At 46.2% G+C, this 26,648-nt stretch overlaps 1 long non-coding RNA gene across 3 annotated transcripts in view; it reads right to left on the bottom strand.

The window, feature by feature from the left end:
* Positions 1 to 10,850: 10,850 nt before the first annotated feature.
* The window catches only part of LOC123371871, a 44,159-nt gene continuing 28,361 nt past the window's right edge, over positions 10,851 to 26,648 (bottom strand). For 2 of the 3 annotated variants that reach the window (XR_006579971.1, XR_006579972.1), the window contains exons 2-4: positions 20,925 to 21,078; positions 16,952 to 17,057; positions 10,851 to 11,415 (exon numbers count right to left, since the gene is read on the bottom strand). This is a non-coding gene — a long non-coding RNA (uncharacterized LOC123371871). The remainder of the gene's footprint in view (positions 11,416 to 16,951; positions 17,058 to 20,924; positions 21,079 to 26,648) is intronic. The other variant, XR_006579973.1, reaches the window with a different exon arrangement.

The raw sequence follows: 26,648 nt of genomic DNA, 5'->3' as shown, positions 1-26,648 counted from the left end.
GTGATATCCTTCTCTCCTTCCAATTAACTTTGAATGACACCGACCTGATAAAAACATCTGGTTGCTGTTATTCTTTGAAATTTCGGGTAAATACCCATGTATACATTCCATCTACATTTATCCATTATTGTTATTGTATTAACATGTCTTTTTATTCATTAAAGGTATTGCTTACTTTATACCCCTGCCTCAAAGATGTATGAAATGTAGTTGTAGCCATGTTGGTCCCAGGAAATTAGAGAGACAAGGTGGGGGAGGTGATATCTTTTACTGGGCCAACTTTTGTTGGTGAGAGACACGTTTTTTGAGCTGCACAGAGCTTGAGCCACACAGAACTGATCTGAAAAAAGAAAACATCTTCTTGTCTCTCTATTTCCAAAGCATTACCCGAGATGTGATTAGATAAAGTGAATCGGAGCAGTTATTATCATGTGGTTCAAGGTGCTTTGTTTACAAAGATATGGCAAAACATCCTTTACTAGGATAGCCAAATCCTTAATGCATTATAGCATTTCAAACCTAAATCACTTTGGAGATATTAAAATACCCTGGGAATTGGAAATTCTGTGCAGAGTGATTTCAGTACTTTAACTTCCATCAGTCACTTAGATCTAGAATTTTACTCCCTTGTGATGCACTTGGGCTGTTTCTAATTCAATTGTGTAGGTATTGGAAGCTCCCCTGTAGTTTTCTGTGAACAGAACAATTTTTGTTGCACTGTTGTGTTTTTTTCCATTTATTCAAATTGCTTTCCCCTCTCATGTAGAGCCCTACATGGATGCAGAATTTGTATCTGTAGCCAATCCATGATCCACAAAAAGATCTGAGAATATCGCAGATTTGCAGGGCTTTAAATATGAAATGTGGATCCGCACCCATACGCGATCTGCAAAAATGGTCCGCAGATATCTGCATCTGCAGATGTGGATATCTGCAGATATAAAGCAGATATCTGTGGATTTACAGGGCTCTAGTTGTCAACATTCTCTTCTGTTCAGAGAATGAGGCGTTCTTACCTCTAGTTGTGTATTTTAACTGACAGGCTGTCATTCAGGACATTAAAATGGCAGGGACGGGGGAGCAATCATTCCTCTTTCACCTTAGGGATCCTGAATGCAACCCTGTCTAGAGACACCCCCTCCCTTTCCCCCTTCCTACCCCCAAATAATCATTGCCTGATAACAAGAACTCCAAAGTGTTCTGATTTGGGCTGGCTGACTTCATTCATAGTGGCTTATGGTCCACATCCAGAACCATTGCATACTTGGCCTAGTTCCCTAAATTTTGCTCAAGAAAAGTAAATATAGATTGAACACAGAGACTGGCAAATTACTGTACATACTTGATCATAAGCCGGTTTTTCTTATAAGCCGACCCCCCCCCCCCAAGATGGATAAATAAAAATGGAAATTTTTTATAACCCGTTCATAAGCCTACCCTGTAATTCAGAGATCAGCAAACTCTGGCTCCCGGGCCATCAAGATAAGCTGCTGGTGGGCCGAGATGGTTTGTCCGCAGGCAGGGAGGTAAACCTAAGTAAACAAAGTATCCCGGCACACCAACTGCTTACCCTGATGGGCTGGGACAGCAACTGGTGGGGAAATTTTGGGAGGGAGAGACGCTGGGAGTCAGAGGAGTAACCCCTGTGACCAGGGCCAGCTCCAGGTTTTCTGCCGCCCCAAGTGGCAAAAAAAGCCACAGTAGCGCAATCGGCAGCAATTCAGCAGCGGGTCCTTTGCTCCGAAAGGGACTGAGGGACCCGCCGCCAAATTGCTGCCAAAGACCCCGACGTGCAGCCCCAATAGCGGCCGGAGGGCCGCTCCTTGGTATTGGCTGCCCCAAGCACCTGCTTCTTTAGCTGGTGCCTGGAGCAGGCCCTGCCTGTGACCCCGCCTCCACCCCTAGCCCGGGACCCCACCACTCTCCCCATCCCATCCCTTCCCACCTTATCTGGGGAGAGCCAGAGGAGGATGTCTCTGGCCTGGCTGGAGCTGCTCTGGCAGGCTGGGCAGTGCGGCCGCAGCATGTTCCAGCAGGCCGGGCCGGGCGGGGCAGCTGCAGCATGTTCCAGCGGGCCGGGCCAGGCGGGGTGGCTGCAGCATGCTCCAGCGGGCCGGGCCGGGCTGGGCGGGGCAGCCGCAGCATGTTCCAGCGGGCCGGGCCAGGCCGGGCTGGGCGGGGCAGCCGCAGCATGTTCCAGCGGGCCGGGCCGGGCGGGGCGGCTGCAGCATGCTCCAGCGGGCCGGGCCGGGCTGGGCGGGGCAGCCGCAGCATGTTCCAGCAGGCCGGGCCGGGCGGGGCGGCTGCAGCGTGCTCCAGCAGACCAGGCGGCGCAGCCACAGCCTGCTCTAGGGGGTGGGGCCGAGAGGTCCAGCTGCAGCCTGCCAGCCCCAGAGCTGCAGCTGCTTCGGAGCCTGGGGGGAGAGCAGTGTGGCCAGAAGCGGAAACTCTGGCCCCACCTCTTCCCTTCTGGCTCTGCTGGCTGTGCTGTCTCTCCCTGCTCCCTTTGTTGGGGGGAGGGGCTGTGTCCCACCTCTCCCTCTCTATACCCGTTCATAAGCCGACCCCCATCTCTGGTGCTTCCCTTTTTTACTAAAAAAAATTCGGCTTATGAACAAGTATATATGGTAAGTCATTTAGGATTCATGAAAGGTCTCAAATGTCATCAAAACTAGGGTCCCCACGCATCCTGAAAACACATGAGAGTAACTTTATGGACTTGAGTAGTCCCGTTGAACTCAGTGGAAGTACCAACATGCAGAAAGTTACTCCTGATGTTTGAAGGTCAGAAGGAATCAGTACTTATTAATCCTTATATCCCTTACAGAGCTGTCCCATACCTACAAGTGGCACTATGATGTTTGACTTCAATGGATATGTCCTTCCCTGTACAACATCAGCATTTCTCAGACGCTGGCACACTGATGAATTTGGGATTACTCTATGAGGTGGAAAGGGTATTTCACTGTCTCAGCGGTTCAGCAGTTTGGACTATGTTACAGGCCAGTCTCCCATTCATTTTAACAAAGGTTGAAGCACAGATGCAAACTCTTCTCCTTGTCATGTGTCCGGTTGGGGCCCTGGTGAAACTACTGCACATTTCCTCCCATTGGGTACCTCACAGCACCTCTATATCTTCAAGTCATGGCTTGGCACTTGGATGTCCAAACCATGTGCCCTTACGGAAGGCTCTATTAGCAGGGATTCTCTATGTCCTTGTAAGGAGGAGAGGATGGAAGTTGATAAAGCACAGATAGGAACTGAAGTAAAAAAGTCAAATACAAAAGAGTCCCATTCATAGATCACATAATGGCAGTCAGCTAACAGATGACAACTTTTATAAGTGCTTGTACACAAGTGCTAGAAGTCTAAATACTAAGATGGATGAACTTGAGTGACTGGTATTAAATGAGGATATTAATACAATAGGCGTTACAGCAATTTGGTGGAACAATGATAATCAATGGGATACGGTAATACCAGGGTACAAAATATATAGGAATAAAAGAGTAGGTCATGCTGATGGGGGAGTGGCACTAAATGTGAAAGAAAACACGGAGTCAGATATGGTAGAAGTAAAATGAATCAAATTGTACCATAGAATCTCTATGGATAGTAATTCCGTGTGCTAATAATAAGAATATAGCAGTAGGGATATACTGCCGACCACCTGACCAGGATGGTGATGGTGATTGTGACATGCTCAGGAATATCAGAGAGGCTATAAAATTAGAAAACTCAATAATAATGGGTAGGGGGGTTGTCAACTATCCCCATATTGGCTAGGTACATGTCACCTCAGGGCCGGATGCAGAGATAAAGTTTCTTGACACCATGAATGACTGCTTCTTGGAGCAGCTAGTCCTGAAACTGACAAGGAAAAAGGCAATTCTTGATTTAATCCTAAAAATGGAGACTAGGACCTGGTCCAAGAAGTGAATATAGCTGAATTGCTCAGTAGTAGTGACCATATTGTAATTAAATTTAACATCCTCACTAGGGAGAAGGTACACCGAAGAAGCGCACAAGAGTATCATTAACATTTCAGAAAGGGGAACTATACAAAAATGAGGATGCTAGTTAAATAGAAATTAAAAGTGAAAATGCCTGTAAACTGCATGGGAACTTTTAAAAAACAGCATAATAGAGCCTCAGATTAAATATGGTTTCAGAGTAGCAGCCGTGTTAGTCTGTATCTGCAAAAAGAACAGGAGTACTTGTGGCACCTTAGAGCCTAACAAATTTATTTGAGCCTAAGCTTTCGGAAATTAAAAAACATAGTAAGAGGACCAGAAAAGTGCCACCATGGCAAAACGACAGAGTAAACGAGACAGAGGCAAAAAAGCATCCTTTAAAAATTGGAAGTTAAATCCTACTGAGGAAAATAGAAATAGAAACTCTGACAAGTCAAGTGTAATTTAATAATTAGGAAGGACAAAAAAAGAAGTTGAAGAGCAGCTAGCCAAAGACTCAAAACTAACAGCAATTTTTTTTAAATACATCAGAAGCAGGAAGCCTGCCAGACAATCAGTGGGGTCACTGGATGATTGAGGTGCTAAAGGAGCACTCAAGGAAGATAAGGCCATTGCAGAGAAGCTAAATTAATATTTTGCATCAGTCTTCACTGCAGAGGATGTGAGGGAGATTCCCACATCTGAGTCATTTTTTTTAGTTGACAAATCTGAGGAACTGTCCCAGATTGAGGTGTCAATAGAAGAGGTTTAGGAATAAATTTGTAAATTAAACAGTAATAAAGTCCCCACAACCAGATGGCATCACCCAAAAGTTCAGAAAGAGCTCAAATGTGAAATTGCAGAACGACTAACTAAGGTATGAAACCTGTCATTTAAATCAGCTTCTGTACCAGATGACTGGAGGATAGCTAACGTGACATTTTTTTTAAAGGCTCCAGAGGCAATCCTGGCAATTGCAGGCTGGTAAGTCTAACTGCAGTACCAGGCAAAGTACTTGAAAACAAAGGGTAGGAATAAATGTCCAGTTTTCAGAATGGAGAAAGGTAAATAGTGGTGTCCCCCAGAGGTCTGTACTAGGATAAGTGCTGTTCAAGATATTCAAATATGATCTTGAAAAAAAGGGTAAACAGAGAATGAACAAAATTTGCACGATACAAAATTACTCAATATAGTTAAATCGAGAGATTTCACAAAACTGGGTGACTGGGCAACAAAATGGCAGATGAAATTCAATGCACACTGGAAAACATAATCCCAGTTATGCATACAAAATGATGGTGTCTATATTAGCTGTTGCCACTCAAGAAAGAGATCTTGGAGTTATTGTGGGGAGTTCTCTGAAAACATCTGCTCCACATGTGGCAGAAGTAAAAAAAGCTAGCAGAATGTTAGGAATCATTAGGAATGGGATCAATAATCATACCGAAAATATCATAATGCCACTATACAAATAGCCGGTATGCTCACCGCTTGACTACCGCATGCAAATCCGGTCACACTGTCTCAAAAATGATATATTAGAATTGAAAAGGTACAGAGAAGAGCAACAAACATTATTAAAGGTATGGAACATCTTCCATATGAGGAGAGATTAAAAAGACTGGGTCTCATAGCTCGGAAAAGAGATGATTAAGGGGAATATGATAGAGGTTTATAAAATCATGACTGGTGTGGAGAAAGCAAATAAGGAAGTGCTATTTACTCCTTCATATAATGCAAGAACCGGGCAGGGGTCACCCAATGAAATTAACAGGCAGCCAGTTTAAAACAAACTTCTTAACACAACACAGTCAACCTGTGGAACTCGTTGCCAGGCGAAAGGCCAAAAGTATAAGGGGGTTCAAAAAAGAACTAGGTAAGTTCGTGAAGGATAGGTCCATGAATGGCTATTAGCCATGGTCAGGGGCACAACCTCATGCTCTGAGTGTTCCTAGTCTCTGTTTGCCAGAAGCTGGCAGCGGACGACAGGGGATGGATCACTTGATCATTGCTTGTTTTGTTCATTCCCTCTGGGGCACCTGGCATTGGCCACTGTTGGAAGACAGGATGCAGGGCTAGATGGACCTTTGGTCTGACCTATTCTGGTTGGTCTTATGTTCACTATCATTTGCCTGTTGGTGAGCTGCAATGAGGTGACTTGAGCCAAGGCAGAGCCCTCTTCATATGATCTTGTATAGAACAGATTTTGCTTTATTAGGTACCTCTTCTTCCATCCATCATTTACAGGCTCACACAAAGCTCTATTAAATGGGATATGTACAGGAGCCAAAGCCACCCTCTTACCCATCTGTGAAATGGGGATGATGCTCCTTTGTAAAGTGCTTTGAGATCTGCTGATGAAAAACTCCATATAAAAGTGAGGTGTTGCTATTATTACCCTCCCCTGCCACCACGCTGACTGATGCCCTCTTAGACCTGGCCTGGGAAGAGCCAGCACATGCCCCGACACTGTCCCGACAGTCTCTGACACGGCCATCTTGCTCTCCAGAATGTCACTTCTCAAGTTTCTGTCTATGCTTGTGGCAGGAACTTCATTATGTGACCTAAGCGTAACAGATACAGAGATGAGCCTGGGCCAGTGGCTGGGAGAGGTGTGATCACCAGCTCTATCCACCCAGCTGCCCAGCGATAATCATTTAAATGTCACCATTGCTAACTATTTCATTCCTCATGCAAGAGAGGAAGAGTCACAAAGCCACGCTATTTACCGTGAGTGAATCTCATTTTGGTGGCACTGAGGAAATACCACCACTCATCTCCTTTCCCAATCAAAGAGGAGATTGGCAAAACCCATGAACAAGCCCCACTAGGGGAAGCGAAGCCCAGAGAGCACTCACAAGCATAGCGTGAATATCAATACCAACTCATGAATGGGGCTGGGAAGAGTGTCATCTCTTCCCCCACCCCAACCTGATACATCCCAATAACCCGTAGGAGTGTGAGCATGGACATCCCTGTTGTCCTAGCCAGACAGCACTGGAACACAATAACTGTAAGTTCTCACTGGCTAGGTGTTTGCATCTGCCTTAATTTGTGGGTTATAATGCTTTGCTGTTTTCCTCTCACCTATGGAGAGGGCTCCTCTAACTCACTGGCACAAACCAACAGACAGTCGAGAAGGGATCCATGCGTTCACCACCATCTAATAAGCTGGATTCTGCAGCCATGATTTGAACTTGCTGCCCCCAAAAGCAGGGTCAGGGTACTGAAGCAGAAAGCCTCTGAACATGGAGCTATCCGGCTGCCTACAAGCAGATTAGGGAGAAATGAATTTCATCAATACCATACCTTCTCGGGCAAAAGGTCACAATGAAAGAAGGGATTTGTATGATATTCCTCTCTTCGTAATTGGCTTGGAGCCGCTTTCCACCACGCACATGCAGGCATGATGTCAATAAAAGTCATGCAAAAGCAGAAACTTTTAATTATTTTTAAAAAGCCTGCTTAATCTTGGATAGCTGTTATTTGAGCCAGGCAAGTACTGATAAAAAAAGAACGGCCAGAAGTTTGTTGGAATAAAACCCCATTCATTTGCTTTCACACTATGCACGTCCCAACTTACTCTCTCCCTGAAATTTAGTGCAAGAGAATTTTTGTTCACAAGAATGTTTGCAGAAAGAGAAAATACCATAAACAAACATGGAAATGTTACAGGAGTAGCGGCGCTTGAAATGGCATGGTACTGTGATCCAATAAAGGAGCAGAAATGGTACCGTGTGCCCATTCCCATAGCAAACAGAAACTGCACAATGTCAGCTGACCAATCACACAACATGAACAGTGACGATTTGAACTACTAGTCACAGCAGAAAGTTTCTGGGCAGTCAACAGACTGAAATATATTCACAGGACATATTTGATGACCAACAGTTTTGAAAAATCAACACATTTGGAACAATCAAAATTTGATCAGGAATAAATGACAAAGAGGGGCTAAATCAGTTACATAAATTGCTCACCATCATCACAGAACTCTGGTTGCATCATGTTTCAAGAAACAACAGGTTAAAATAGAGACAGACCTGCGTCCAGAGACTCCAGCCACTTGGGAGAGAAGCAGTCAAAGCCAGGACTTCTGGACATTGTGGCTATGTCTACATTGCAATTAGACACCCATGGCTGGCCTGTACCAGCAGACTCGGGCTAAGGGGCTGTTTAATTGCTGTGTAGATGTTCTGGCTCGGGCTGCAGCCCAATCTCTGGCACACACCCCCCCACACACACTTCACAGGGTTGTAGAGCTCAGGCACTGCAATTAAACAGCCCCTCAGCCCAAGGCCCGCAAACCTGATTCAGCTGACGTGAGCGAGCCTTGGTTTTTAACGCAGTGTAGACATACCCTGGGTGACCTTTCCACAGTGGTGATGGGACTTGCCCCACCCTGGGCTGATTGGCTGTTTGCTCGAACTCTCCCGCTCCCATCGCTCAGAGGCTACGGCTGGGCTCGGAGCTAGGGGCACCATTCCCAGATCACGTACAGCTACTCGCACTGGCTCAGTGAGACTGAGTACAAATAGTAGTGTATGCCTGGCAGCCCCTGGACCCTCTGGGTACATACTGGACGCGGTCTCTGCTGCCACTCCCCTTACAACAGTGTTAGTCATACTCCCGCTAGCTCTTATTGAGTCAGGGCAAGTATGTGCACACGAGCTAGGATTCACGCTCCCAGCTCGTAGTGTGGACATGGCCAGAGTCTCTTCACCACCGCTTCTCGCCCTTCTTCCCCCCTGCCCTGTCTCCTTCCCCTTTTCTTTCCATTTAGCTGATCCTATTCTAACTAAACCCATCCAAAATCATGGAACTAACCTGCCGTTTGCTGCCAGGCCAGCATGCATTCTGCTTGTGTATTCTACCCCTTCTTCACCCTGTGTCCGTCGGGTCTATTCGGATTGTAAGCTCTTCAGGGGAGGGACCACCTACAACTCAGTGTTTGTACAGCACCTCGCACAATGGGACGCCGTCCTTAATGGGGCTTTGGAGCGCTACTGTAAGAAATCCATTAAATCAATGAAACTATCGATTCGGGCTGGTCAAAAAGTGAGAAAGCCTGTTGGTGGCAAATTTGGAGAATGTAGACATAGCTGTTATTCTGTGGGTTTCAAGGAACCATTCTTCTTTGATTTGAAATCTTTCACGACTATGCTAACAAGTGTGCATGACTGGCACTGTGCAGTGGGGTGCTTTGGATAAAGAAATCTACTCCAGCCCACCTCTGGGAGGTTTGCATTGTCCTAAACCCCCTAATTTTTTTTGAGGGGGGGGATTTTCAAGAGCATTCATCATAAGACTGATTCATCTCCCACTGAAGTTGCCAGGAGTTTTATCCTTGAGTCCAATGGGAGAGATGTTAGACTAGTCCTGAGAGCGTTAAAAAAACCCACCGTGCATCAATTTTTGGCCCTATGGAGCTCGGAGGAAATATCTGCGCTGGACCAAATATGGTTTTATTTCAGTTAAAAATATGGCCCAGATATGAACATCTGTCTGCAATATGTACACAGATCTGTTTGCAGCATCAGTGCCATTCAGAACTTAGTGCCTCATTGCAAAGTGTTTCACAGTTACTCTTCTTTACATATAGTGTTAGTACTAACCGGACAGAGAATTTATGAGAGGCAGAATGGTTTAGCACACAAGGTGCAGAAGATGTAGGTTCTAGACCCTGGCCTGCTGGGTGTTTTCAGGCAACTCAAGTCACTGCACCTCCCTGTTCCTCGGTTTTCCCATCTGTAAAATGGGGATAATGATCCTGAACCCCCCCCCACTCTAAAGTGCTTTGAGATCTGCTGATGAAGCGTGCTATATAATACCTATCGGTTATTATTAATAAGACCAAGCCAAGAGGAACTCCCCAGAAGTGCTCCTAATACAAATCATTTAGAATACCGAAGACCTTTCAAACAAAGCATTTTTTTCTTCCCCCCCCAAAAAAGGGGGGGAGGGAGACAAAAAAACCAAAACATTCAGGATTCCCCCCCCCCCATCACGCACAAACCTCCACAATGAAACATTCACTTTTCAGTGGCAAAACAAAACTAAGGAGATAGGAAGAAAAGCTGGGTGGGGTCTAAATAAACCCACCCCACAACGAACATTTTCTATACAAATGCTTGCCAAAAAAAAATCAAATCAATGAAAAATCTTTCTCTTTTCAAACCTGTGGAGTGAAAATTATTTTGGCATTTAAAAAAAAAATGTGAACCAGCTCTACAATCACTCCTATAGAAATGAGATACTTCACCCTGCAATCAATTAGCATATACTCTCTCATCTGAAATCCCCCAAATCCTTTTGTCATGCTGTGCCGCTTCTCCAAAACAGCACCTGGGATTTAATGACCAGAATTGCACACGCAGTCTTTCCACTGGGAGCTCTGTCGTTCCAGATCATTACTCAATATGAAGAATCTCATTCAAATTAGCAAGGATTCCTGAAGACATTATTATATAGCATTGTAACTTCATAACTCAGCCCTGATCTTGCAAACAGCTGCTCACCTGTGTAACGCTTGGAACTGTCCCCAGTGCACCAAGTTAAGCATGTGTGTAAATATTTGCAGGAGCCGGGTGCTATGTGATTGCAAGACACTGCTCAACGCCCTGCAAAGAAAGCTCAGCAGAAACTATGGCTTCTGTGCAATATATAAATAACCCATTTTCTGTTTCCTTTGGGAGGAATGTGTATAGATTTAAAATAAACACCGACAAAACAATATATAAAAGAGGAGCCAAGTGGGAAAGAGAAATTAGTGCATAAGCCTATTTTAAAAGCTGACAAAGACTCAAGCAATGTTTTCCCCTTTTAATACTGTGCAACCACTATTTGCAGAGCACAGAGAAAAAAACAGCTTTATGTTGGGTCTGTGGACCCCTGGGCTTTATCGGTGGAAGGGATTGTGCAGTTGTTACTTTTATTTTCCTGACTTGATTCTGCTTGATCATGTTCCCACAAGTTCTCTGTCTGACTTTCTTTTCTTTCCTGAGCACTGTTTGGTAAAACCCCCAAGATGCTCCCCTGCACCTGTTCTGTATCTTGCATTTCTTCCAGTTCTGGAAATCAGTGGCTTTCTTTGCTTTCATTCTACTTGCACTGTTTTGTATTTTGCTGGGCAACAAGCCATGCTGGCAGTGATGTTGAATTTGTTTTATTCAGCGGTTTTCTTGTCATACATGTATAAAAGTTATTTCCCCCCCATCTCTCATTCGAATGTTGTATTCCCCTCTGTTTTTCTGCAGTTGTGCAGATTCTGGGTTTGCTTTATGACCTGCTGCTCAGACTGGGAGTTGGCTGATGTTTGCCTTGGGCTGCTTTCTCGTACAAAAGTTATATTTCTCTTAGCTTCAGCAAAATTGGGATTGTGTTGGTTTTTTGTTCTAAGTAATCGCAGCTTGCACCTGGTCTTGAGTACTTTTGTTTTCGTAGCTACCGCTTGGAAATCTGGCTTTAAAGAAAAGATCAGGCAGAAACCATGAAAAAGAACAAAACCAATAGCAAAAACTATCATGTATATCAGAGCAATTAAAATAATATAATTATTGTATGGACACGTCTGTTCTCTTCCTTTAGCACAGGCTTGAGTCTCTCCCCCTCCTCCAACTGAAGACAATTAGCAGCTGAATTGGATTTTAGTCTGGAATGTTCCAAGGAGCTAAAAGGGAGTAGGTGCCTAACGCTATTGAATTTTGGCTCCTAACTGCCTTAGGCTCCTGTGACAACCTCCCCCACCCCCTTAAATCTTACCAAAGAAGGAACTGGGGTTTAAAGTCTCAATTGTGAGGGTCACCCAGAAGTGGTGTCAGAAAAGGGCTCATTGGCCATTTTGCTTGTAGCTAAAAGATTTTTGAAACCCCGCCATGCATTCGTTAGCTCCTCCAACGCCTTTCCACACGTCTTGCTCTCGCTCTCTCCTCCTCTAGCACGTACCTTCCTGGCATCCAGACACACTGCACCATCCAGTACCCCGTGCAGCCACGGCGACTCACTGGGAGACACAGACCCCGCTGCTGTCTTACTCGCTATAGGAGGCATTGGTTTCTTTCCAGACAAGCCGTTTGCAGTAACAGATCACAAGGAGCAGCGAGATTAGCGGAGAACGTTCAGCGTGTAGAGCAGGAATGGCCAAGCCCCACGCGGCTCTTTTACAGTTAAAGGGTGGCTCACGGAGCTCCCCATGCCCCCACCCCACCATTCTCTGCGTACCAGACTGGGAGTGGGGAGCTCAGGAATTCTGCGCTGCAGCAGGGTTGTGGGGCTAGGGCAGGGGTGGGCAAACTTTTTAGCCTGAGGGCCACATCTGGGTGGGGAAATTGCACGCAGGGCCATGAATGTAGGGCTGGGGCAGGGGTTGGGGTGTGGGAGGGAGTGCGGGGTGTGGGATGGGGTGCAGTGTCCAGGAAGGGGCTCAGGGCAGGGGTGCAGGAGGGGTGTGGTGGGGGCTCAGGGCAGGGGGTTGAGGTGCAGGAGGGGTGCGGCAGGGGGCTCAGGGCAGGTCGTTGGGGTGCGGGGTGCAGGAGGGGTTTGGGATGCGGGATCCGGCCTGGCCCCGCTTACCTGGAGCGGCTTCGGGGTGGCAGCGGCATGGGCCCGGAAGCAGCCGGCACTACGTCCCTGTGGCCCCGGGGGGGTGGTGGAAGAGGGTTCCACGTGCTGCCCTCGCCTGTGGGTACCTCCCCCACAGCTCCCATTGGCTGTGGTTTCCCGTTCCTGGCCAATGGGAGCTGTGGGGGGAGGTACTCACAGGCAAGGGCAGCATGCAGAGCCCTCTCCCCCGCAGGGGCTGCAGGGACGTGGTGCCGGCTGCTTCTGGGAGCAGTGCAGGGCTCGCGGCGCCATGGGGATGGCAATCCCACGGGCCGGATCCAAAGCCCTGATGGGCCATATCCGGCCCACGGGCCGTAGTTTGCCCACCCCTGGGCTAGGGGCTTCTGGCAGAGATAACTGGTGCCTGCTGAGAGTGGGGCAGGCACAATTTAAAGGTTCCCCCCCAAGAGCTTGAGTCATGCCCCACCAAGCGTGCCTCCCCTCTTACCCTTAGCGGTCCCTCCCTGCAGCTGCCAGGTGTTAGCTCCGCATGGAGAGGCAGCGGCAAACAGCTCGGAGCTGCACGGAGGAGCCGCTGCTTTACCTCCCTGGGAAGAGGCAGCAGCAAAAGCAGCGGCTCTTCCCAGATGTTTGCCATTGCCTCTCCCCATGGTCCCAGCTGAACAGATGTTCAATGGCGTGCAGGAGGCGCTGGGAGGGAGTGGGAGGGGTGGGGACAGGGCACGCTTGGGGGAGGGGACGGAAAGAGGCAGGGTGAAGTGGGGGTGGGAATCGGTGGGGTGGGAAGAGGTGGGGTCTCAGGGTAGGGGTGGCATGGGGGGGAGTGGGGGCAGGAAGAGGTGGGGCAGGGGTGAGAGGTTGGAGGAAGGGGTAGAATGGGCACGGGGCCTGGGGCTGAGCACCCCCAGAGAAATTTAGAAGCCGGCGCCTGTGCAGAGCAGGGCAAAAATCTGGGGTGGCCTGTGCCCCCACGGGCCTCCCTGTGCGTCACCTCTAGCTTCTGCCCAGCAGGGAGGGGAGACTTGGGGCTTTAGCCCCGGCAGAACTTCTGAAGTTGGTTGTATGTGGCTCAGAGGGTCAGTGAGGTGCCCCCCTACCCCCCGGTGTATAGCTATGTATTTGGTATCTTTCTGCCACCCCGTTAAGTCTCTAAAGACTCTGGCATCTGCACAGAGGCAGCTATTGTGTGTTCAGCAGGGTGAGCCTGTTCGAGCAGAGATGCACACGGTGTGCTCTCACTTCTGTCCTTTTCACGGTGTTTTTCTCTCCATCTGCAAGACTGAAAGTGCTAAGCTCCACTTGTGAATGGAAAACACAACCGAACCCAGCTGGAGGGGCCTGCCAGAGGCCCAGTCTGCCAGAGCGGGATCCCTGGCCCTGGATCCCTGCGGCACTATGAGCAGGTGATACGGAGCCAGGTCCCCGTGCAAGGGGAGTCCCTAGCTGACTGAGCCAGCTGTTTGTCCCCTTTGCACTGCTGGATTAGAAGAGTTTGGCCAGTTATAAGCATCCAACAGATACATCTACAGTGCTGTTCCTCTGCATTTTGAGAGATCCTTAGGGTACATTAATAGTGCTCTTTGACCATGGTTCCAGTTCAGGTGGAATCAGATCATTGACCGATCTTTAGTATGGTGGCTGGTGATTGGCCTGTTTCACATTTTAGCACACGATACTGATTGTGCCCCTGTAGCACCCAGGAGCTCTGCTGTTTGTTCAGGACCCCGCCGGGCTAGGCCCTGGACAAACACAGAACACAGAGACGGTTCCTGCCTCAGAGACCTTCCGTTCGCCGCATTCGTCATGCCACACACCAGGTGCTGAACCTAAAAGAGGATTTACCTCATGCCTGGCTTGTTTGCCAAGAGCACAGAGGATGGAAGCTAGAAGCTAAATTCTGACTCCACAAAGAAAGGCCCCCATTACGCGGCCATGGTGCCACTATTGTATATCTGTAGCCCAGCCCGACCCTAAACAATCTCACACAAGCAGATTATTCCTCACAGCAGCATAATTGATCTGTGGAAGTGGTTGCCCATAGTGACCACCGCTAGGGCGGAAAGCATCCCCGCAAAAATATGCAGGCTGCACCATTCATCTATAGCTCCTGCTGGCGAGAGTCCCTCCAGCTCTTATTGCAAAAAGCTTGCAAAATAGCCTCTCTCTCGGTTTCAGGTGACCTTGTAGGCGGGTGCTGTTTCATTAGCAATAGGTGATGCGCCAGGCAGGCAGAGTTGTAGAAAGGAGATCTTGGGAACAAAGGCTGAGTGGCCAGCATTGGGGCTCCAGCGTTTGAGAGCTAGCAGTCCGGCCTCCACTCACATTTAAAAACTCCCTGATATCAATGAAACTAGATCCCTTCTGAAACCTGACCTTTTCTCTCCCAGGACAGGTGGTACATTTCCTGTATGTGTTCTCTTTGCTCTACCTGGTTACTCCCAAGCTTTACAAAATGGGCATGATGTAGCAGAAAGGGCCCCTATGCATGCCTTAACCACCTGGGTTCAATTCCAGCTTCTGCCACACGCTCCCTGACTTTGGGCAAATGGCTTAATCTCTCTGTGCCCTACCTGCAAAATGTGGGTACGCATCTCTGTCTTGCAGGGGCAATGAGAGACAAACTCGTGTGTGATGGCAACACACTCAGATACAATGGTAAGGAGAATTCAAAATGGCTATACTGCTATTTAAATGTGAAAGTTGAAGTTTCATTTGCTAAATCTTACCCTGCACACCCCCCATGTTTAACTTTACCAGGAAGATGGTCCAACTACCTATCCTATTGCTAAGGAAATGGCTGCATTATACTACTTCCAAAGGAGAGATTGCCCACAGAGCTTTGTGGTCAAGTCTCCATGCAGTGAAGGGAGAGGGAGAATTCCACTGAGGAAGTTTCAGAAGGGGAAATGGCTATTTCTCCAGCAGAATCAGGTTTAAACAAAACTCTGCCCAAGATCACAGTGTTTAAGCTAACAAATTTCAGAGCTTTGTTAAAACTGCTTGTAACATACGCTGCAAATAACACTTTGCTTATTAGTTTTCATTTCAAGTTTTCAAGGAATAGAAATAATACTTTAAAGGATAGATGCTCCCACCCATACTCATGCTGAGTAGAGGTTTACTCCATGAGTAAGCCTATGGCTTTAATACCAATGCACAACTATACCTAGCTACACTCCCCCATCTCTTTAAACGTGCATAGCTTTCCTGTCCATTTATGTACAGTATACGATTTGGAGATGGCCAGAAGATCACAATTCGGTTTCACTGCAACTTTCAAGATTTCAAAATTTGGTTTTGTTCTACAGTGGCATGAAACCAAAACCTTCTAAGCATTTTTGTGAAAATGGAATCACATAAAAATGTCTGGTGCTGGATTGAAACCGGAGCTTTGTATGTAATACCTACTCATCCAGGCACTGCCTGGGGCATAGAGAACTCTGGTTCAAGTCCCGACACTGCCTAATTCAGAGGCAAGATTTTTGAATTCCACTCACTTTGAATCAGGGTCCGCCACCTCCCAGACCAGCATCCTAATCACCAGGCTACAGAGTATGACTTTTGCCTCTTAAAAAGCCTTCCCGATGAGAACGTCTTCAGACCCAACACTTCTCCATGAAACGTTTCAGTTGTGGCCAAAGAGCCTATTTCAGTGAAATGTCAGTCAATTGGAAATGTTCCAACTAGCTGTAGTATCGTTACAGTATTTTATCAAAAGTACTTCTTGCCAGCATCAGGGAATTTGACTGAATTACAGACTAGACTTTGTTTAGGGATCCACAAATAAAATGCAGTCACCTCCAGGACAGAATGTGCGGTCCAGGGACTCAGCTGCTTCAAATCAATGTAACTCCACGGATTTATATCAGCTGTGAGTCCACCCCAATATGTCCAATCTTGTTATTGCTTACTAAGCCAGAAGATGGAACGTAGATATGTGCAGAGGTGCTTCTGATATTATGTGCAGCTATCTAGGCATTAAAACACATACTCATTTCCTTTTTTTTTTTTTAAGGTTATGCATTTGGAAAATTTATGGATCCAATCCTGGGAATTTTGCCTGTGCATGAAATATAGAGTGGGCCCAAACTTTTAGCCAACAGCTATAAAAAACAAACAAAAATAAACCAAATCTTGAAGGATCCAAGAAGTTATACAAGAGGCAGAAAATATCACAATTTGGACTTTTAACCTTTCTTTATACTTATTTATACTCTAAAATTCTTATCATGCTGCAAAAGGGAACATGCACTTCAGGGAAAAGCTATTTTGCAAAGTCAGAGTAAATTGGAAGGAAAATAGATAAAATCTTCTCATAGTTCAACGTTAAGAATAATCACACAGCAATCTGCCGTCTCGTCTATAGCAGCATTACAATGAAGGACATGCTCAATCTTTCAAATCGTTCATTTCTAGAGTGGCTTATCACCTCCTACCTCTCAAGCTGATCCTTCTCACTCGGTTAACGTGCTTTGCTGTTGACTTTTCCCTTTCTTTCCTCTCCCTTTCGGAGCGTTTGATTACACCAACCGCTGTGGAATCCTAACATTAAGATCTTGGTCAGTATGAGAGGGAAAAACTCATTTTCAAAATCTCTTTGCTTTGACATGTATTATTAAACACTGCAGAGAGGGCTCAGTTTTGAGCAGCATGCACAATTGGAGCTAGATTTTCAAGAGATCTCAGCTCCCATGTAAGCACCTGTAGTGGGGTGCATACCCTCCTGAGTCCCTCCTCATGACCAGGGATGGCTCTGCATGACCTGTTTCAGTTTCCCCTTCCCTCAGGGCTCCTGAATAAACTCCAGCCCAGCTTCCTCATGGCTCACACAACCCCAGCTTGGGTCTGGTTTGATACCAAACAGTTCAAAACAATCCTCAAAGTCCGTCACCACGAAACAAAAGCTCATACATAGCTCTGGTGCCCTCAGCCAGGCCTGGAGCTCTGCTTGTCCCAGTCTTCTCCCAGCATCCACTCCCTGCCCTTCCTAGATGGATCTCGACCTTCTTCATCTCACTTGCACGCTCTCAGGCTCAGGGAGGTCAGCCGACAAAACCCCCTCTGGTTCATGAGGGTCTCCTGCTCTCTGCACAGCTTCTTTTAGCAGCACCCTGACCTCCCTGGACTGAGAGAGGTCAGTGGATAGCCTCCTGCTTTATAAGGCCCAGCTGCCTTCCCATAAACTCAGCTGGACAGCAGGTGCACTGGACCCTACATAAAGGACTACGTCCAAGTGAAGTGGCCAGGTTTTCAAAAGGACCCAGCACCCAACAGCTCATGACAAATGGGAGTCACTGGGTGCTGAGCTCTTTTGACATCCTGCAGACTCATGTAGGTGCTTAAATAGAAACTGTTGGGTTCTGAGTTCTTCTAAAAATCTCTCTCTGCTTTAAGGGGCTTTTTTTTTTTTAAGTTTACCTTCCACCTCCCCTTTTACAGATTCATCAGCAGGTTCGTATTCTGTGAAGTGTTTTTGTTTTTTCCACTTTAGTTTTTTGATCAATTTGTGCAGTGTATTTGTTGCTGGTTTCTTTTAAACAACACCTGATGTCAGGGACGGCAGCTAACGTGGCACAGTCCTATATTTGATCATTCTATCTCACCTCAGCTGCTTGGTAATATTATAATTTGAGAATCAACAGTAAGTATTCCTGGGCTTCCTTTTCCCTGGTGTTAGGTGTTTGCTCCCCTCTTAGTGGTGTTCGAATTCTGACTCATGGCTCTCATTTCTGCCTGATTAATACAGACACATTGGCTTACAGTAAACAGCCATGGTTTCCATAGGAACCTCCTACAGCTCCTGAGAATATGACGGAGCCTGATCTGGATTACAGGGAAGATATTAGCTCACCCCTGTGTATATGCAAAACTGATTACATGGAAGTGCCCGTGTCGCTAATCTATACAAGTGTTCCTGCATGAGCATGTGTGAGATCTGTAGTATGAGCACACAGTAATGGTTCTATGGAAACAAAACCTCAGCCAATCCATGTGCAGGGATGCAGTACTGTGGCTAACCCAGAGCAATGCTTAGTTCTCACTGATGTGATTTCCTGCTCTCTGATTGGCTGAAAGTGTTTAGGGGTCAAAGTTAATTCTCAACAATTCCCAGGAAGAGTGGCAGAACTGGGCCCAAAGTAGTCATGCTAATCTCTCTACTCTGATTGGCAGTAGCCTTTGGGTTACATTATCGGTCAGATGATTGTAATACACTGGACCCTCGCTTGAACATGGGATTTGGGATCCATGCACGGGACTGCGTTAAAATGAATTGCAATTAAAGTAATTAAATTTGGGACTCTGTTATATGTGAATTTGAGCTCTATAGACGCACGTTCTAGCAAGGGTCTGGTGTAAGGTCCCCTGATCCTGTTGGGCCCATCTGGGCAGCAGCAGAAGAGAGGGCACAAGAAACCCTTTAAGTGCAGCTGCAGCATCACTGCTCTCACTGTGGTGTGAGTGGCACTCCAGCTCCACAAGCTCTCCCCAGGGTGGGGCAGCTCCACCTGCCCCCTCTGCAGGGCTGTAAAGCCCAGAGTAGCTCTCTTAGCTAAAACTGTTGTTTAAACAAGGTTCTCACTTTGCAAAGTCATTTGGCGGTGAAGTGACATCAGCGCTCTCTATGTGTAGCGTCACAGCAAAGGCCATGGCAACAGCATCTGCTGCGATGAGGTCACGGCCGACTCGAGTAGAAATGTAACGGAGAGGTGAAAGGTTTAAGGCGTTAGTAAATAAATGAAGAAGAAATATACATTTTAATATAAATTTCACTAGGAGGATGGTGAAGCACTGGAATGGGTCACCTAGGGAGGTGGTGGAATCTCCTTCCTTAGAGGTTTTTAAGGCCTGGCTTGACAAAGCCCTGGCTGGGATGATTTAGTTGGGGTTGGTCCTGCTTTGAGCAGGGGGTTGGACTAGATGACCTCCTGAGGTCCCTTCCAACCCTGATATTCTATGATTCTATGAGAGTGTAGATGGGCACGGAACAGGCTTGCTATGAAAACTTGATTCAGGCAGCATTCTGATTCAGGCAAGCACTTAAGCACATGCTTACATCCCATTGATGTCAATGGGGGAGCTTTCCAAAGGTACATGCGTGAGTTGAAAATGCTTAAATCCTATTCCTTAATTCAATGAGTCTGAAATGTTTTCCTGATCTGGGGCCTAAATGTTCTTGTTTGTAAAACTGGCCACAGTCTCTCTGCATGGATTAGTAATAATATCCATATTACATTCATATTGAGCCCATAATAAGCTCCTCCTCGGTAGCATGCCAAGGGAGTGTGATACGCTCAATTTTTTATTCAAACACTTAAGAAATAATTTTGATTCCAAAACTAATTACCTGGACTGTATCTTAATCATTCTGCTTAGTCTTACACAGACTGTAGGCGTGCTATCATATGAGTCCCTAACAGACTGATATATTTCAATTTAAACCTAACTTAATAATTGCTGTGCCAATTAGTTAAAATGTAAGTAGGAAAAAACATTGGATGGAAACATCTTAATTTAAATATAATCCATTAAGTAAAAACTGCTATTCTAATTAGTGATAATGTAGCCCAATTAGGAAATAAAATTTGATTGGTACATTGGAATTTAAACTTAAGTAGTAACTGCTATTCTAATTAGTGAATGCAATACGTTTAGTGCAGAGTTTTATCTGGGAGAAGCATGTATACAGTAGAGATGGCAGTGCGGGAGGATGCAAGAGAAGAGTTGGACTGTTGGAATCTCTGCTGAAGACGTCTGATGGCCAAAAGTGTAAACTATAGGAGTGGCTTCTGCTTTTCTTTCAGCTGGCTGTTGTTAAACGTGTACACCTTATTTCCAGGCTGAATTTGTCTAGCTTCAACATCCAGCCATTGGAACATATTAGACCTTTCTCTGCTAGATTAAAGAACCCGTTATTCGATATTTGTTCCCTATTTGTTAAAGACTGTAATTAAGTCACCGTTTAACCTTGTCTGTGTTAAGCTTAAGGAGCTAAATCTTTTGAGCGTATCATTATAAAGCAGGTTTTCTAATCTTTCTATCATTCTTGTGGCTCTTCTCTGAACCCTCTGCAATTTATCAACATCCTTCTTGAACTGTGGACACCAGAACTGGACACAGCATTGCAGCTGCTGTCACACCAGTGTCAAATATAGAGGCAAAATAAGCTCTCTACTCCTACTGTAGATTCCCATTTATACACCCAAAGACTGCTTTAGCCCTTCTGGCAACAGTGTCGCAGTAGAAGCTCACGTCCGGCTGATTGTCCACCATGACCCCAAAATCTTTTTCAGAGGCCCTGCTTCCCAAGATAGAGACTCCCTCCCTGTAAGTACAGCCTTCATTCTTTGTTCCTAGATGTATACATTTAGCCATATTAAAACACATATTGTTTGCTTGCACCCAGCTTACCTACGGATCCAGATCACTCAGGATCAGCCACTTGTCCTCTTCATTATTTACCACTCCCCCAATTTTTGCATCATCTGCAAACTTTATCAGCAATGATTTTATGTTTTCTTCTAGATCACTAAATATTAAATAGCATCCGGCCGAGAAGCAAATCCTGCAGGACCCAATTAGAAAAAAAAACCATGTGATGATAAACAGAGAATCAATTATATTTGAAGACTTATCAGTCAGCCAGATTTTAATCCATTTAATGTGGGCCATGTTAATTTTTCATCTTCCTGGTTATTTACTCAAAATGCCATGCGGTACCAAGTCAAATTCCTTACAGAAGCCTTGTGATCTCCCCCAAAAAGGTATCAAGCTAGTTTGACGGGATCTATTCCCTGTAAACTCATGTTGATTGGCATTAATTACATTGCCCAACTTTAATTCCTCGTTAATCAAGTCCCCTATGTGCCACTCCATTATCTTGCCCCAGGATCAATGTCAGCTGACTTGCCTATAATTACCTGGGTCATCCCATGTAGCCTTTTTTAAATATTAGCACATTAGCTTTCTTTCAATCTCCTGGAACTTCCCCAGTGTTCCAGACTTATTGAAAATCAACATCAATACCTTTGTCGGTTACAAAATCCTCCGCTAGTGAAAATGTAGGTGTACGCCATCTTCACCCACCCCTAACTTGAAAGATGAACATGAGAATTGACCTTCCCTGATGCATCCAGCAATTAGCTACTGGGCCACCCTGCACCTCCACCACCTGCCCAGACCCTCCCCAGCCCAGGCTGTTGGCTGTCTCTCTAGACACCTAACACATGTATTTGAGTGCAGCACCTCAGTCCCAAGTACATCAGTTCCCACCCACCTGGCAAAACTCTTTCCCACCCTGTTGGGACAAGAGTCTTCATCCACCCCCAGCAGGGCAGGTCACCCCAAAATATGCTACAGTGAAATCTGTAAGAAGCCACCCACAAGCATATCACAGAGTTCATCCAGGGCTGCAAAATTCCTACTACCAGCCCATGCTTGTAAGCTACCAGAGCTGGAAGATTCTCTGGGTATATCTACACCGCAAAGAAAAACCTGGAACACCGAGTCCCAGAGCCTGGGTGAATTGGCTTGGGCTGTGGGGCTGAAAATTGGAGCGTAGACACTCAGGTTCAGGCTGGAGCTGGACTCTGAGGCTTTACCCCTTGCTGGGTTTCAGGGCCTGGATTCCAGCTACAGTCCAAACACTTGCATTGCTAGTTTTAGTCACGCAGCCCGAGCCCTACAAGCTTAAGTTAATTGACTTGGATTCTGAGACTTGGTGCCGCAGGTTTTTCTTTGCAGTGTAGACATCCTCTGCGGCCTGTCTTGCAATACACAGTCAGATTTGAATGCAGGAAATCACTTAAGCATTTGCTTCAAATCAATCCATCCCTATGCAGCAAAACACTTAAGTGCATGTGCTAAAGTCCCATTGACTTCAGTGAGGCTTCAGCATATACTTAACTTTCAGCACATAAAGTGCTTGGCCAAACAGGGGCGCTTTCTTGAGCCTCACTCAAACAATGCCTTGGCCACCTGCCCAATGAACCCTGAGTTCTAAGCTACTAGGCGCTTGCTGTTGTGTGCGTGGTTTAGAAAATGAACACAACACTGATGTCAGCGACTGTAATATGTTTTTTAACATCAGCTTTTTGGCCCGTCTTGTGTGCAAGCTGCCCGATTCATTCTGCTCTCATCGTTTTGCAGAAACAATAATGCTGCTTGCTAAACAAGAAAGCTGCGGACCAGAGGGAGACCATCGGAGGGAATAAAAGCAACAGTGGCAGGCCATCAGCTGCACAAATTGCTGTTAACAAACTGGAGTCGAGATAGAATCTCAGCCACTCTATTGAAAAGCTCCCCCTGACCTTGGTTTAACACTCCTAGAGCCCCTGTAGGCGTGTGCATCAGATTAAATGCACCTGCAGTTTTAAAAAGTAATTACATAGTTTTAGATTTCCACTGATAAGTTGGTATTAAACAAGGAATGCAGCCCTACAGTTTATGCCTGCCTCCATTTGTTGGCAGAAGTAAGAGCAGCCTGTTTGGATAGAGGTTCTCCCCTTGTCCCCCACTTTCCTTGCCTGTGACTTCAAAACAAAACAGGGACTGAGCTTCACTTGAAATTAGGGGCCTCCCAGCTAGATGTCTGAGGAAAGGCACCCAGATAGCACGGTGACAGGCACAGTATAAAAACCCACTAGAAAGCGAGAGATGTAGCTGTGGCAGCCCACTGGTAGCCAAATGCTGGGCAAAATTCAGTTATTTTACGTGCCTTCAGCTGCCACAGAGCTGACTTTGCATTTATATATGAGGCCTTTCATTCCTTCAGAGCTTCACAAGCTCTTTGGGACAGAGTCTGCCATTTTGTGCTGTGATTTGTGGTAGGTGCTGCACATAGGGCCCTGTCCATGACTGGTGCTCATAGGCAGGACCAGAACACAAATTATTGATGATAATTATAATTAATAAATAAATAAGGGTCACAACATCCCTCTGTGGCGGGTAAGTGTTGCTGTACGAACATCATGAGAAGTCGGAGACAAAGATTTGACTTGCCCAAGGTCACAAAGTGAATTAGTGCCTAAGCCAAGACTAGGACCCAGCAGTCCTGGACTCCAGTAACTGATCATTAGTAACACTCCTTCTTTGTGTTCACATGCTCATATCCAAGACCAGAACTTGGCTTCTACAGTGAACTTGAAATTAACACACCACTCACCATTTCTGGAGTTCTACCATCATGCCTTAACTCTCCAGGGGGATTTAGTCTCTAAACACCCACCTCAGTTACTGATTTTTAATTGGAGCATCACAAAGAGGCCACCAATCAAGGGTCAGAGCCCCCCAATGTGCATTGTAGACCCATAGAACCAAAAAAAAAATAGTTAGTGCCCTAAAGAGTTTACAATCTAAATGAATCTCTCCCCACTTTTAAATGACACTTTCTGTTCCAATCTCCTGTAAGCCGTGGGTCAGCTGCCCCAATTTTAATGAAGCAATTCGGATTGCCGTAGGCATATTTTGTATGGAATATGTGTGATATTTTAATTGGTGCTGTTTGTTTAATTTAAAGGCGTAAGTGATGGCAAGGTAGGGAAAGGGAAACTTTAAAAATAAAGTTGTTAAATCTTAAAAGTATGCAAGGTGAGACACTGAGTTAAAAAACAGAGATAACAGCACATGAAATTGTCTAAATGCCTTACAAAAGTCAAATACTGCTAGTCTTCTCATCACCAAAATGTCAAGCTGTAGAATTCATCAATGACTTACATTTGCTCTTTACTCAGGAATTTTCTTGTGCATCTATCAGAAGAGGTCATACAGCCATCAGTTTAGTGAACAGGCAGCTGTATGCATTGTTGTGGATTACAGTTTTCCACTTTGTAGAACATCAGGGTTGGAAGGGACCTCAGGATGTCCAACCCCCTGCTCACGGCAGGACCATCCCCAGACAGATTTTTACCCCAGATCCCTAAATGACCCATCAAGGACTAAACTCACAACCCTGGGTTTAGCAGGCCAATGCTCAAACCACTGAGCTCTCTCTCCCTTCCTTACGCTATATTTACGAATACCACAGTTACCAGCCCAGGGAGGATGTGACACAGAGCAATGCTAGAGTGTAGTCTGCTCAGTTGGGAAATGGACAATGTCAGCTTTCTGAAGACAAAGAGAACAGTGAGCTGGCAGCAACTTTCCCTGTCAGTGACTGTGGAGAAGGCAGCATTGTGGCATGATACTGAGTGTTGATCAAACCACTTTCTCCTTTCAGTAACTTCTAGGCTCTTGTTTGTGATGCCTGACACCTCCACCCAAGGTGATTCCTCACTGTGCCCTGGACACGTGGGATGCTGTCCATAGGGAAAGTGATTAAGGCTACCACTGCTGACATTGTATAGAGGCCACCACACACAAAACAATAAAGACTTCAACACAATCCCCAGCAAAAAAGAGACACACCCCAAAACAACAGTGAGGGCTTTCCTGGGGGGCAGGGAAATAGGATCTGAGGAAAGAAAGGTTTAGGTTTAAGTAGTAAGCACTAAGCATCAACAATTCAACTCATTCCCCACTTGCCAACACTCGCAGCTGTTCCCAGCCCCCAGCTCTTCCCAGGCAGATGGGACACCGAGAATGAGTCCAGAGAGAAGTTCTGTAGCACTGCGAATGTTAACCGGCTTAAACAAAAAAGGGTCCCCTTTCGGGTCTTGGCCCAGAGTCCTGTGGAGGTCTCAGAGGGCTCTCAGTAGCTGGCACAGGGTGGGATCCCTCCCACTCCACAGGGTCAGAACTGTCTGACCCAGGCACTAGATCCCACTGCAGTTCTCAGACTCCCTTTGTGGGGAGTGGGAGTTAATCCGGGACTCCCTGAGCTGTTTGCTTCGCTCTAAGCTCCCCATCTCAAAACCAAAACTAACACTAGTCTCTCACTCAAGGCAATGAAAAATGTCATGCCCTGTGCGATGTAATTACACTGACCCAGTGTAGATGCTGATGGGTTGATGGGAGAATTCTTCCCTTGACCTAGCTACCATCTCTTGGAGAGGAGGATTAAGTGTCTATGCGACAGCGGCGCAGCTGCAGCTGTGCCACTGTAGCGTTTCTAGTGTAGACATACCCTGTCTCTGTGTCAGGCTGTCCTCTTCCACTGCCCTGGTTTATCATTGGCCCAGGAAACTACTTGTCCAGATCCCCCCATGCAGAAACTCCCCATTAGCCACAGCAGGGGTTTCTAGTCCATTATGTGCCCACCCCTGACTCCAAGCATGCTGGGAAATGGGGCCAGCAGGCTCAGGTGGGCATTATTGGTGTCATGCATGAGATAGGACCACGCTAGAGGCTCAGCCCAGAGTACCAGCAGCTGACAAACACAAGTGTGGGTTAAATAGCAAAACTCCTTCTGACTTCAACAGAACCAGGGTTTCACCCCTTGCTTCCAGGCCTGGCTCTGCCATTGAGTTACTGTGTAACCTGGGAAAGCCACTGCCCTCCTTTGTGTCTCTGCTTCCCCGCCCACCCACTGTCTGCCCTGTGTCCCTACACACTGAGCTCTTACTGGTGGTGACCCATGACAAAGGGTCCCCTGTTCTTTGCAAAAAACTCTCTCCTCAGACCTGACAAACTCACTACACCAGATGTGTCTTTCAGGATATTTAGAGTAACATGTAAGGTTTCCAAAGACAGCTTGTAACTTGTCAAGAGTCATAATCATTGCGAGATGCATGTACAGGTAATATTTAAGGAATAATGTATCTATATTGAAAGTATGCTTTAGGGGCGTGGTGTAAAAAGTAACTATTAGTCACCAGGACATCTCGGTAATGGCCCATTCGAGCAAGGGGAAGGTGTCACCCTGCCCTGCTTGGCCAGTGATGCAATGCCATGCTCCACTGTTCAGTCTTGACCAATATTAAGACTTTCAATGGGAATCCATCAGAGGCAATGAGAAACAGGCAAAACCACTTAAAGGTAAAAAGGAAACTTTACAACAAGACAGCGGTTTGCCCTATCTGTGAATAGAATCAAAACGCTGTTTCAGCGTAACACAGAGGACAGAGAAGCACTCTCTCCATTCACTGTGGGGACATAGAATCATAGAATCATAGAATCTCAGGGTTGGACGGGACCTCAGGAGGTCATCTAGTCCAACCCCCTGCTCAAAGCAGGACCAAACCCAACTAAATCATCCCA

This window comes from Mauremys mutica, chromosome 5 (genome assembly GCF_020497125.1).
Source record: "Mauremys mutica isolate MM-2020 ecotype Southern chromosome 5, ASM2049712v1, whole genome shotgun sequence".
Lineage (NCBI taxonomy): Eukaryota > Metazoa > Chordata > Testudines > Geoemydidae > Mauremys > Mauremys mutica.
This window is presented reverse-complemented; position numbering and strand designations above follow the sequence as displayed.